Below are 10,616 nucleotides of genomic sequence, written 5' to 3'. Positions count from 1 at the left end.
CCATCTCAGAAGACCACATAAAAGCATTTTGCACCTTGGTATTTTTGTTGCAGATATTCAGACTTGAAGGGATTACTGAAATGTTTCTTTACTGTTAATTTTCCCAGGTTTCGATTTATGTTACGAGATGTGTGAACTGGAAGCATAATCAAATCCTTAACACATTACCTTTTCATTCTCCCTCTTTTTCCATTTTTTCCATTAGGGTTTTGTTATCTGCTTTTCTAATGTTTATTAGACTCCAGAGGAGCCTTAATTTGAAGCTGGTTTTCTTGATGGCTATTACGGAGATCTTCAGGAAAAGGATGTTCACTTACAACAAAACTAAGAACATATTGCAATGCCTGGAGCAATGTTTAGTTTAGTCTAGGTTTTGTTAGGAGTCTGAAGACAAAGGGCAGTGCCATGCATGATCAGAGGGACCAGGAGCACTGCAGTACAGTCCTACCCTAACTTCAACAGAAGACAGTGGGTTTTAGCACAGCAAAGCCAGGTGACTTCTCCAGACATCTCGTGTGAAGGATCTTCTCCAGCTGATAATCCTACACGTCACCCAGGAGGGGCAGTGGCACCACCCTGTGCCATTGGCTTTGCCCAGCCTCATCCCTGAGAAGCAAGCACCGCTTTTTTTCCAGGGCCTCTAAACTCCGTAGCTCAGTTCAAAGTACTTCCTTGTCGCTTTAAGTTATTCCCATCTAACAAACATGCGTGGCTCATTCCTCTGGGCTCCACCTCTGCAAGCAAAATCTCTGGCAGGTGGCCGAGAGCCAGCTTTGCTGGTGCTCTACCACACAAAAGCAGCAGTGCTGATAATGACCTCTCCCATCCCAAACTGTCAAAATGCTCTTTAAAGTCTGGGGTGTGATAATGCAGCATTTTCAGAAATCCATGCTGATCTGTGGGCTGCTCAGCTCCACACAGGGATGAAGGCAGAGATGCACTGCAAAACAGAGGCTATTTTGCAAGAGAACAGGACAGGTTTTCCAACAAAATGGGATGCATATTGGAAGATAGTATGCAAGGATGTAAGATGAGAAAGAGGCCCAGGCCCAAGAGCATTAATAAACCATGGACCTATCCCAAGCCACCCAAAGCTGGGATAAACATGAGAGATATCCCAGCTGCTAATACAGACTTTGAGGGCACCCTGGGCTCATTTTGCCATCTCGGTCCTTTGGCTCTCCAAGGGGGAAGCAGAGGGATGATGTGATTCCAGTGGTTCAAACCAAAGTGGTGTGACACCTGCTGATAAATGCCTGGGCAGCCGGAGCACAACCCTCCTGCTGTGGGAGCAAGGGTGGCATGGGGTCACAATGGGTCACGGTGACCCTCCACGCAGCCCCAGTTTTATAGAGTCATAGAATATCCTAAGTTGGAAGAGACCCACAAGGACCATCGAAGTCCAGCTCCTGGTTTGGGAATGTCACCTGTTTAGACCCTCCTGGGATTGCCCAGATAAGTGATCTTTTTACTCCATCCTTTCACCCTGATTTCCCATTACTGCATTCAGTGTTGGCTCCATGGCTTTTTTTAGACATTTAGGCTCTATCTGTCCTGCAGGTTATTAATTCATTAAGGGACAGTAATGGCAGTTGGTGCTGAAGACTTGGCACCTCCACTGTAGATGTTTGGGCAATGTCTTTGGATTAGTTCTTCTCTGGTGCCATGGACCAAGGACCCATTAGCAGCTGGAGGGTGGTGGAAGTGGGGGCTCGTTCCACATCGTCTTTCCACCCTATTTCATCTGCAAGGACACCAGATTGAGCCTCCTGTGACCCCTGTGCAACATAGAGTGAAGGAATGGAGGTGACTGGAACCTTCACATCTCAAGTGCATCCTGGATCCAAAAGCCATGTTTGATGTAGACAGACTCATTAGTCACCCAGTCCAACCTGAGCTAAGGCTGTAAGCTTTGTCTGTGCTGGAGCACGCATTTTAGAACGTCTAAGTGGGAAAGACCATTCCTCAGTAAACAGTTTCAATGCTGGAATATTAGATGTGGCTGTAAATCAGGTTCTCTCGTACTGTGGGAAATTCTAACACTTTAAAGTATTTTCCCTCCATGGAGAATTAAAGTTGTAATTTCAAAATGCCGGTTTGCAACTTTTTTTTTTACTAGCCTTATAGGTCATCAGCAACATCTGGCAGTAAGCACTGCCTGCAGTATACACACACCTACTGCTAGCAACACACTGTGATTGACAATGGAGATAGTGATTCCTATTTTATATTTTAAAGTCATTACGACCATCAGAAACTTCATGGCACATGAAATATTTCACACTTTTGGCAGTGTGAAGATTCTCTGCTGTATTATAACAAAAGGACTTTCCGTCAATTTAGTATTTTCTCAGTACTACTACTTAAGAGTTTGAAAATTAAAATGAAAACAGATTTAAATGATTTTTCATCCTATAATGTGATAGTAGTACAATAATATAAAATGAAAATGCATAAATTAACAAGAGAAAATACATTTCTGAACAATTCTGTAAAACAAACTGTTTCAAAATATATTGCTCTAGGGATTTCTCTAAGCAACTATCTATTTTTCTGTCAAAACCCCAAACACTTCCATCCAAAGAGGTTTTTTTCAACAAGAAGCTCTTTTAAAAATGTCTCGCCTACTCTACTAATTATCCTCACTGTGAAAAATCCAGGACTTACATTAATACTTATATTTAATTAATTATTAATTAGTTAGCTTGACCTTCCAGTGCTGAATCCTGTTATGCCTTTGTCTAATAAATCAAGGAACCTTCCATCCTCTGAAAGTGTTTCTCCTAACTACTTACAGAGGGTGACCAAGCCACATCCTAATTTTCCTGCCTAACAAGCTGAATAGATTGAGCTTCTTAATTCTCATGGTATGGAACGTTTTCCAGTTCATGGATTGTTCATGAAGTTCTCATCTAAATAATTTGCAGTTCTTTGGTGTTTTGTTTTGTTTTTTTTATTCAGACACCAGAAGTGGACACAGTATGAATCTATTATGGTCTTGGGATGCCAAGACCATCCTCATCCTGCTAGGCAATATTTTCTTGCCAATAGATCCAAAAATGGCATAGCTCTGATAGCACAGATTATGCCAAAAATCCATGCTTAGTTTTTATTATCTGTCACATCTCCACCATCCTCCTCAGAGCCACTGCTTCCCACGACAGCATCCTGTGACCTTCATTTTCTGTTCTGAGATATATGGTTTTGCATTTGGCTATATTAAAATCACATATTGTTCAAATGAGCAGAGCCTGCCAAGTGATCCAGATTGCTCAGTATAACTGACCTACTCCCATCCTTATTTATCACTCCACCAATTTTTATGTCAAGTAGAAATCATTACCGGCATTGATTTCGTATTTTCTTCTGAGTCACCTCAAAGATATTGCATGGTATGGACCAAGAACCGATCTCTAGGCAACATATCTTCAAAACTTCTCTGCCAGTGGATGATTTCCCGCTGAATTTGTCAGAACCACTAATTACTCAGCTTTTAATTCATTTAACATGTGTAATTCCGATTTCACCTCAAGATAATTTTTTACCAAGAAAGTGACGGGGTGCCAAGCGAAGCCGTAGCCCGGCCCCGAAACACACTGTGACAGCAGCTGCCCCCACACCGCTTTATTTTTCCCTCTCCCGCAAACCAATTCGCACTCCAAATAAAGTTCCCCGTTGAGCGCTCATTCTCCGGGATTATTTGGGTCGTAGATTTCGGCACGTTATCCCCCGCCGTGCGAAGCGGCACCCTGGGGCTGGTCCGGCACCCTGGGGCTGGTCCGGCACCCTGGGGCTGGTCCCGCCCCCGCGGGCTCTCCCGGGGCTGCCCCGCGGGAAGGCGCTCGCCCGGCGCGGCGGAGCCCGGCCCGGGGGAACCGGGGGTCCCCGTGCCTGGGATCCGCCATCGGCCGGCGGCGGAGCTGCCGCCTGTAATTAGCGGCATTAGCGGAAGGAAAGTTGCCTGCTCTGATCTGCCGTCCCGAGGCCACAAGGTCCCCGGGCGCCTCCATCCCTCCCCTGCCCTTCCCTTTCCTTTCCTCACTGCTCTATTGCAGGCCAGGGCGGCCACCCCCTTCTCCCCTTCCCTCCCCGCCAGCCGAGGGAGGCTCCCGCTTGTATTTACCAGCAAATGATTAATTGTTGCTCGGCGCTGGCTGCTAATGCTGCTAATCCGGGCGGCTGCGTGTTCGGCCGCTCGCCCGGTGCCAGGCCCCGCGGGCGGAGGGGGCGAGCGCCGGGGCGGGCGGGGGCCAGCCTGCGCCCCCGGCTGTAATTACTCCGCAGACAAATCTCTGCAAACAGAGAAGCGGGGAAATCTCTGCCCATATTGCAAGGGGCTGCAGCCCCCACCCGCGGAATAATTTTGAGACTCAAATCCCAGCAAAGACCTGCTACAAATTGCTGCAAATTAAGCTGATTTTGCCCCGAATGAGGGATTTTCTGCTGCAGATCAGCCCTTCCCGGAGCTGATGAGGTGGGGATTAGAGAAGGGACTGAAATCAAAGGGACAGGATGGTGCCGGGGGGGGGGGAACCCGAGAGGGGAGCCCAGCAGTGAAAGTCCTGGAGCATTAACACTTATTGATTTCTACTTTGCTGACATTTTATTCTATTACCAAGTTTACGATTAGCCTAAACTAGGATCCATGACAGCCAAGGCAGGGTGCGGAGCCCCGAGAGGTGAGGGGCGCCCTCTCTTTGGGTTTGAACCAGCCTGGCCCCACAAGTATCTGCTCTGAGCAAATGCCACCTTCCATGGGCTGCCTGGCTCCTGGCACTGGAAGAGCTGTTGAGGCGAGCTGAGTTTGCGGCCATGGGCAGGCTGCAAGCTCCTTTTGCTCACCAAGAAGATCCTGGTGATTTTGAGGAGAGAGAGCTTTTTTCCAAATTTTATCTCCTTATAAACCCCCAAATCTTTCACATTACATATGATGGGGGTAGTCAGCTTACCCCCTTTTCAACATCCATCTCTCCATCCCTTCTTCTCTCCCTTCCTTCTGGATCCTCATTTCCATCTGTTTAAACAGCAACAGCAATGTATGTTGCAGGTACTTCAAATTGCACCATTAAAGATTTTATGTTGTGGATGTTAAAATTAAAAAGATATATGTGCAAATAGTCACTATGAATTTAATCAACTTGATTTAATACTAATAGGAAACAGCAAATGGAATTTATGAGTCAAAAAGAAGTGAATTTTTTAAATAAATACAAGTACTTTGTGAAAAACAGAAAAAAAATCCCAATCTGAAGAGTTTATTAGAGTCTAATCCCCCAACAACAACTGAAACCGGGGCTGCCCACCCAATAATCCTGGCTGCCATTAAAATATTAAAGATAAATCTAATCGTCTCTTTATCCAAAATAAGCGACTTTTATGTGGAGAGAAAATGTCTAACCCTTTGGGAAGAGAATTACTCCTAATGCATCAAATGGAATTCACTCAGGATGGCAAAACTAGGTTTAAAACCAAATGAGATGGTAATAGAGATAAAGGCCAGTATAACAAATTAAAAACACTCATTTACACGAATTAAAATCACTCCTAAAAGGGTTCTGAGTAAGGAGGCCACTGGATGGTCTTGGTCCTTCTTGGTCCGCAGGGGCTTACACAGCCTCTCTGGACACAGCGGAAGGCAGGATATGGTGCTGAGTATCTGCGAGGAAGTTTTGTTCCTGACAGCATCTCCCTGAGGTGGTTTTCACCCATGTCCTACAATGGCCCCAAACGCATATGCATCTGAAATTACACCACAACTTCCAAACCGTTGCTTCTGGCCGCAGCATTCCTGCCCCATCTGATGCCACGTGCCTGAGATGTCTCTATGTCACTCACAAAATTCAGCTGTATTCCCCTGTGCTCCACGATTTGTAACATGTCATGGCAGCATGCTCGTACTGGACATGACAGTGTGCCCAGCTTGGAACCTGGGTGATGTCTGTCTATGGGACCACCCTGCTGAGGATGACAGTCCCCAAGGAGCTCAATCCACCTGGGGACAAAGTCACCTCTGGGACCTGGAAACTCAGCTTGCTGCATGCTAGAGGAGGAGCTGCACCCAAGTGGTGACATTAAGCACAGAAACCCTGAGCAGAGGTCTGGGAGATGTGAGTTTCCTCTCCTTTCCTGCTACGTGAGGAGCTCAAAATGAGTGGGATAAGGCAGAGAGGAAACCCATTTCCACTGGTGGGGCATACTGCCTTCCCAAGCCCCCTGCCTGGACAGACCCAGTGTACCAGTCCCAGTGCCCCTTCCCACGGCTTCACACCCCACACATGGGAAACAGCTTCAGGCATGACCTGTGCTCTGGATCCTCAGGAGGGTCAGGACCCCGTGTCAGGGGCGTGGCTGTGAGCAAGAGCAGCACCACACCTGCTGATGGGTGCTGAGGTGGGGGCTGCTGCAGCATTCTGCCTCCTCACACATGCTCCCCACAGGCACTGGTGTGGTGAAGAAGGTTGCAGCTCGTCCCACTACCTTGTTAGATCGTTTTTATATTGTCTCTGTGCCCCAGTTTTGGAAACCCGAACCAATTTATGTGTGCAATGGAGGAAAAATTCCACTGGGGTACTTCTGCCAAGTGATACAGCCCACAGCACACTCCCAGGCAAGGTGCCATTTGCAATGGGTTGTAGGCAAGCACATTTGCCAAAGCTGGGAAGACACGAAGTTCCCTTGCAACCAGCTTCATGAAGGACATCTGGTAAATCCATAGAACACACCTTTACCTGCTCAGACTTCTCCTTACATGCATGAAATGCAGACTTGTTTCCAAAGTGACAAATGAGACAGTGGAATTGGAAATGTCTCCACTAGCAATATGTGACAAGAGTAAGAGCAGTTCTGGACAGCATCAGAGCTTCAGGCTGCTTAGATTCCCTGGTATCATTTTATGTTCACTTTGTAATTTTAAGATTATTGATGTTTTATGGGCAAGATATTTTTTTCTTTAGTTAATGATTAGGATCTGGAAAACAAGATTGCTTCCTCTGAGAAAAAAAGCCACTTGTCTTCCCAAATTTGATTGTTAGACTTCACCCTTAGTAGAAGACTTCTGTCTTCTGAATGGCAGTGGAATAGGCAATGTTCTTGACATCTTGACTTCTTATTCATAGAAACACAGCAATTTCAGCTCATAAGGACCTTGGTAGGCTCCCTAGTCCTTTCCCAGCTGCAAATGGGATTCACTATAGACAAACCAATCATGCAAGATGTTTGTGTAACCCAACCTTAAACTTATCCAGTGATTTTTCTCCAAGATAGGCATCCTATCCTAATGCCTGCTCTATAGAGGATAGTCATCCTGTCCTAACACTTTCCTAACTGTTAAAGAGTTTCTCCTACAGCCTTGCTACAGACCAAGCTGCTCAGGGCTGCAATAACTCAGCCAGCAGCTGAGAGCTTTTAGCCATGGGTATGACAGTACCATAATCTCCTGTCATCATGTACTTTGTATCTTTGATTATTTAGAGATCAATATACTGACATGTAAAGAAAAGGATATGTTCAACAGAACACTTGACCTCAGAAGCTTCTTATACGGGAAGGCTTTCTTGTAGATAGAACATACCCATCAGACACTGCAAGCTCCTTAGAGTTCAAGATTTTAGGGCCTGAAGGGAACATTACAACCTTCTAGCCTGAACTTCAACATAAAATAGGCTATAAAACTTGACCAAATAATTTATGTGTCAGGCCAATAGCTTCTGGATGAGTTATAGATCACCTCTTAAAAACTTTCAGCCTTGATTTGAAGACTTTGTGTGACAGACAGAATTTACAGCATCTATGGGCAGGTAGCTCTGGTCAGTCTTTGTGTCTCAGCAGTTTTTATTAATACAGCAAGTGTCTCTTCTTGTCGTATTAGTGTTATCATGTCCTGTATCTACAGTACAACATGGTGGAAGGATAATGTGAAACTGTCAAGGGACTGCAACTTCAGTTGATCACTAGTGCTCCCCAAAGTTTAAGAACACAACTAAAATAGAAACATACTGAGAGATACTTTTATTCAAAGTACTTTTCCCTATATAGGATTTGAAAGCAGACAGGCAGGAGCTCCATGGCCACTTCCACTGTCAGAACAGGAAGAGGAGAGCAAGATAACTGACACTGTGCTGGAAGAACCCAAAAGCCATTGTAGAGGAGATGGAAGAGCACAGGGAGAACAAGTCTGTGACCTATCTGTGTGAATCATCATAGAATCATAGAATTGGTTTGAGTTGGAAGGGCCCTTAAAGATCATCTAGTTTCAACCCCCCTGCCATGAGCAGGGATATCACCCACTAGATCAGGTTGCTCAGAGCCCCATCCAATCTGGGCATGAACACTTACAAGATGAGGCATCCACCACTTCTCTAGGCAACCTCTTCCAGTACCCCACTACCCTCTGGATAAAGAATTTCCTCCTAACAGCTAATCTAAATCTATCCTCTTTCAGTTTAAAACCATTCACCCTTGTCCTATCACTGTTTGCCCATGTAAAAAGTTGCTCTCCTTCTTCTTTATAAGCCACTTTTATCCACTGAATCCACTGAAGTCTGCCTAGACAAAGACAGCTTTGAATCCTATGCTGACAGAAATGTGATAGAAATGGAGGAGAAGTGATATTTTTCTGCAGACTGAGGGGGTAATGACAAACATTGCTTCTGGGATTCAGGTTGTCCAAGGACACAGAAGAAGGCTGGAGTAAAGTCAAGACTGAATGAAGAAACAAATCAGCCCAATATGTGTGCCCTGGATGAGGGACAGATTTGCAAACAGAAATGGGAGAAGTGGAAAAGTTCGGCATCAAGGATAATGCAGAATAATTGTGGAAGAAGGCAAACGATGAGCTGAATCAGAAACATATGAGAGGATCTGAGGTTTCTAAGGTTCCTCTCCCCAGGAGACCATCTGAGCCATTTAGATGAGGAAAGCTCAAATAAAGACAGAATTTCTTCTGGTTGAAAATATTGCCAGAGATTAGTCACACAGGTATTGAAATATAAGTAAGTACTGATATAAAAGTTCAGTTTCCTAATCACAAAAGCTTGCAGAGAGGCAAAGAGGAATGAGAGATGGCCTATTGAAAAGCAGACAGCCATGGACTGAGTTTTGCAGCTCAGTCACCAGATACTCACAAAGATTTGGCAGAGGCAGACAGAGCTGCCCTCACAGCTTTGAGGACACGATCAGGAGAATGGAGTGCCCTCCAGCACCCCCATGAAAAACAGAGATGAGGGAGTATGTAGTACCATTGGGTGACATTCCACTTCAAAACCCACAAGAAAACCCCAGGGGGCAGGTGATGGAGCGTTTGGAGCAAAGCAATGAAAACACCAAGAAACTCGGTATACATCAGCAAAGAACCTATGTCTATATCTCTATAGCCTGGCAGTAGTTGGAGCATTAACTTTGTATGAGCTACTTCCAATCACCAGTCGAGGAGGCACAAAATGATAGAGGTGACACGTACTGTAGAGTGGCTCTCAGGCTGATAAGCTCTGCTGGGCTTGTCAAGTTGAGCTCTGTGTCAGTACCGCATGAGCTAGCACATCCAAAGAACCCACCCCTCCGTACCTATCTGCTAATGCAGACAAGACACAACCAAGGTTTGATATGGTAGAATTGCTTGAGATGACCCTCACAAGGCTTGTAGCACAACCTCCCCACCTTCTAAGAGTGAAGCTGGCTGCTCAAGGTTGTTAGGAAAGAACTGGAGGGTCAGGTACAGTGTGACAGGACCCTGGCTGGAGGGATCCTGCTCCAGTGACTGTGTTATAAAATTTGGCTCCCAGCTCCCTGTCCCTTAGGGAGCAGCCAGCCACTACAGTGCCCTGGCAGTCTTCATTCACCTCTTAGGAACCATTTCCTTCACTGTGAAGTCATGAGTTGCTTTAAAACAGTGGCTGGGAATATCTGAAATACCAGGTCAGTACATGACCACCTTGCCATTCTAATAGAAGACAGCCTCATCAATCCTGCCATCACAGTGGAGGTGCCTCTGGTTTGCTCAGGGAAGGTATAATATTCAGCACCTGCAGCAGTCCCAATCTTTTGGCAGGCCAAGACTTTAAACCAGGATTTCCAAAGTATGCAGTCTAAAACACCTGTGGCCATCCTGGACAGATCCCACAATTTTCAGAGGCAGTTCCCAGCCCTTGTTGTGCCACAATGCACTGGCCACTGCAGAGTCTTCTCCAGAGACCAGAAGAACCTCCCCTTCACAGGAAAGCAGCAGTCATTTGGCCTGATGGACTACCCCAGAGGCCTGCAAAGCTAAGAGGAGGAGCAGGGAGCTGCTTCCCCTCGAAGCTGAAGCAGAAGATGTGCTTTTCATGCTGATCTGGAGCTACAGTCCCAGCCTCAGTTTGGTGTTCCACTGATTATCTGGCACCCATGGACAGACTTTGGGAGCCACGCTGTGGACTATTGACCACTGTCGTGGTACATGCTGTGGTGGAGCTGTGGCCTCAGGTTGAGTGAAATGAGATGCTTTAGCTTTCTCTTAGTTTAATGTCTTTGGCTGGGGTAATGCTGGCAAGGACAAGCTGTGTGGTATCTTGCCACAGCTGGTGAAAGGTAAGTTACTGAGGAACTGTGCAGTTCAGAAACCATGGCATGGGCATGGGTGT

The sequence above is a fragment of the Manacus candei genome, unplaced genomic scaffold, assembly GCF_025592945.1.
Source record: "Manacus candei isolate 608988 ecotype Guabito, Panama unplaced genomic scaffold, ASM2559294v1 h1tg000067l, whole genome shotgun sequence".
NCBI classification, from domain to species: Eukaryota; Metazoa; Chordata; class Aves; order Passeriformes; family Pipridae; genus Manacus; species Manacus candei.
This window is presented reverse-complemented; position numbering follows the sequence as displayed.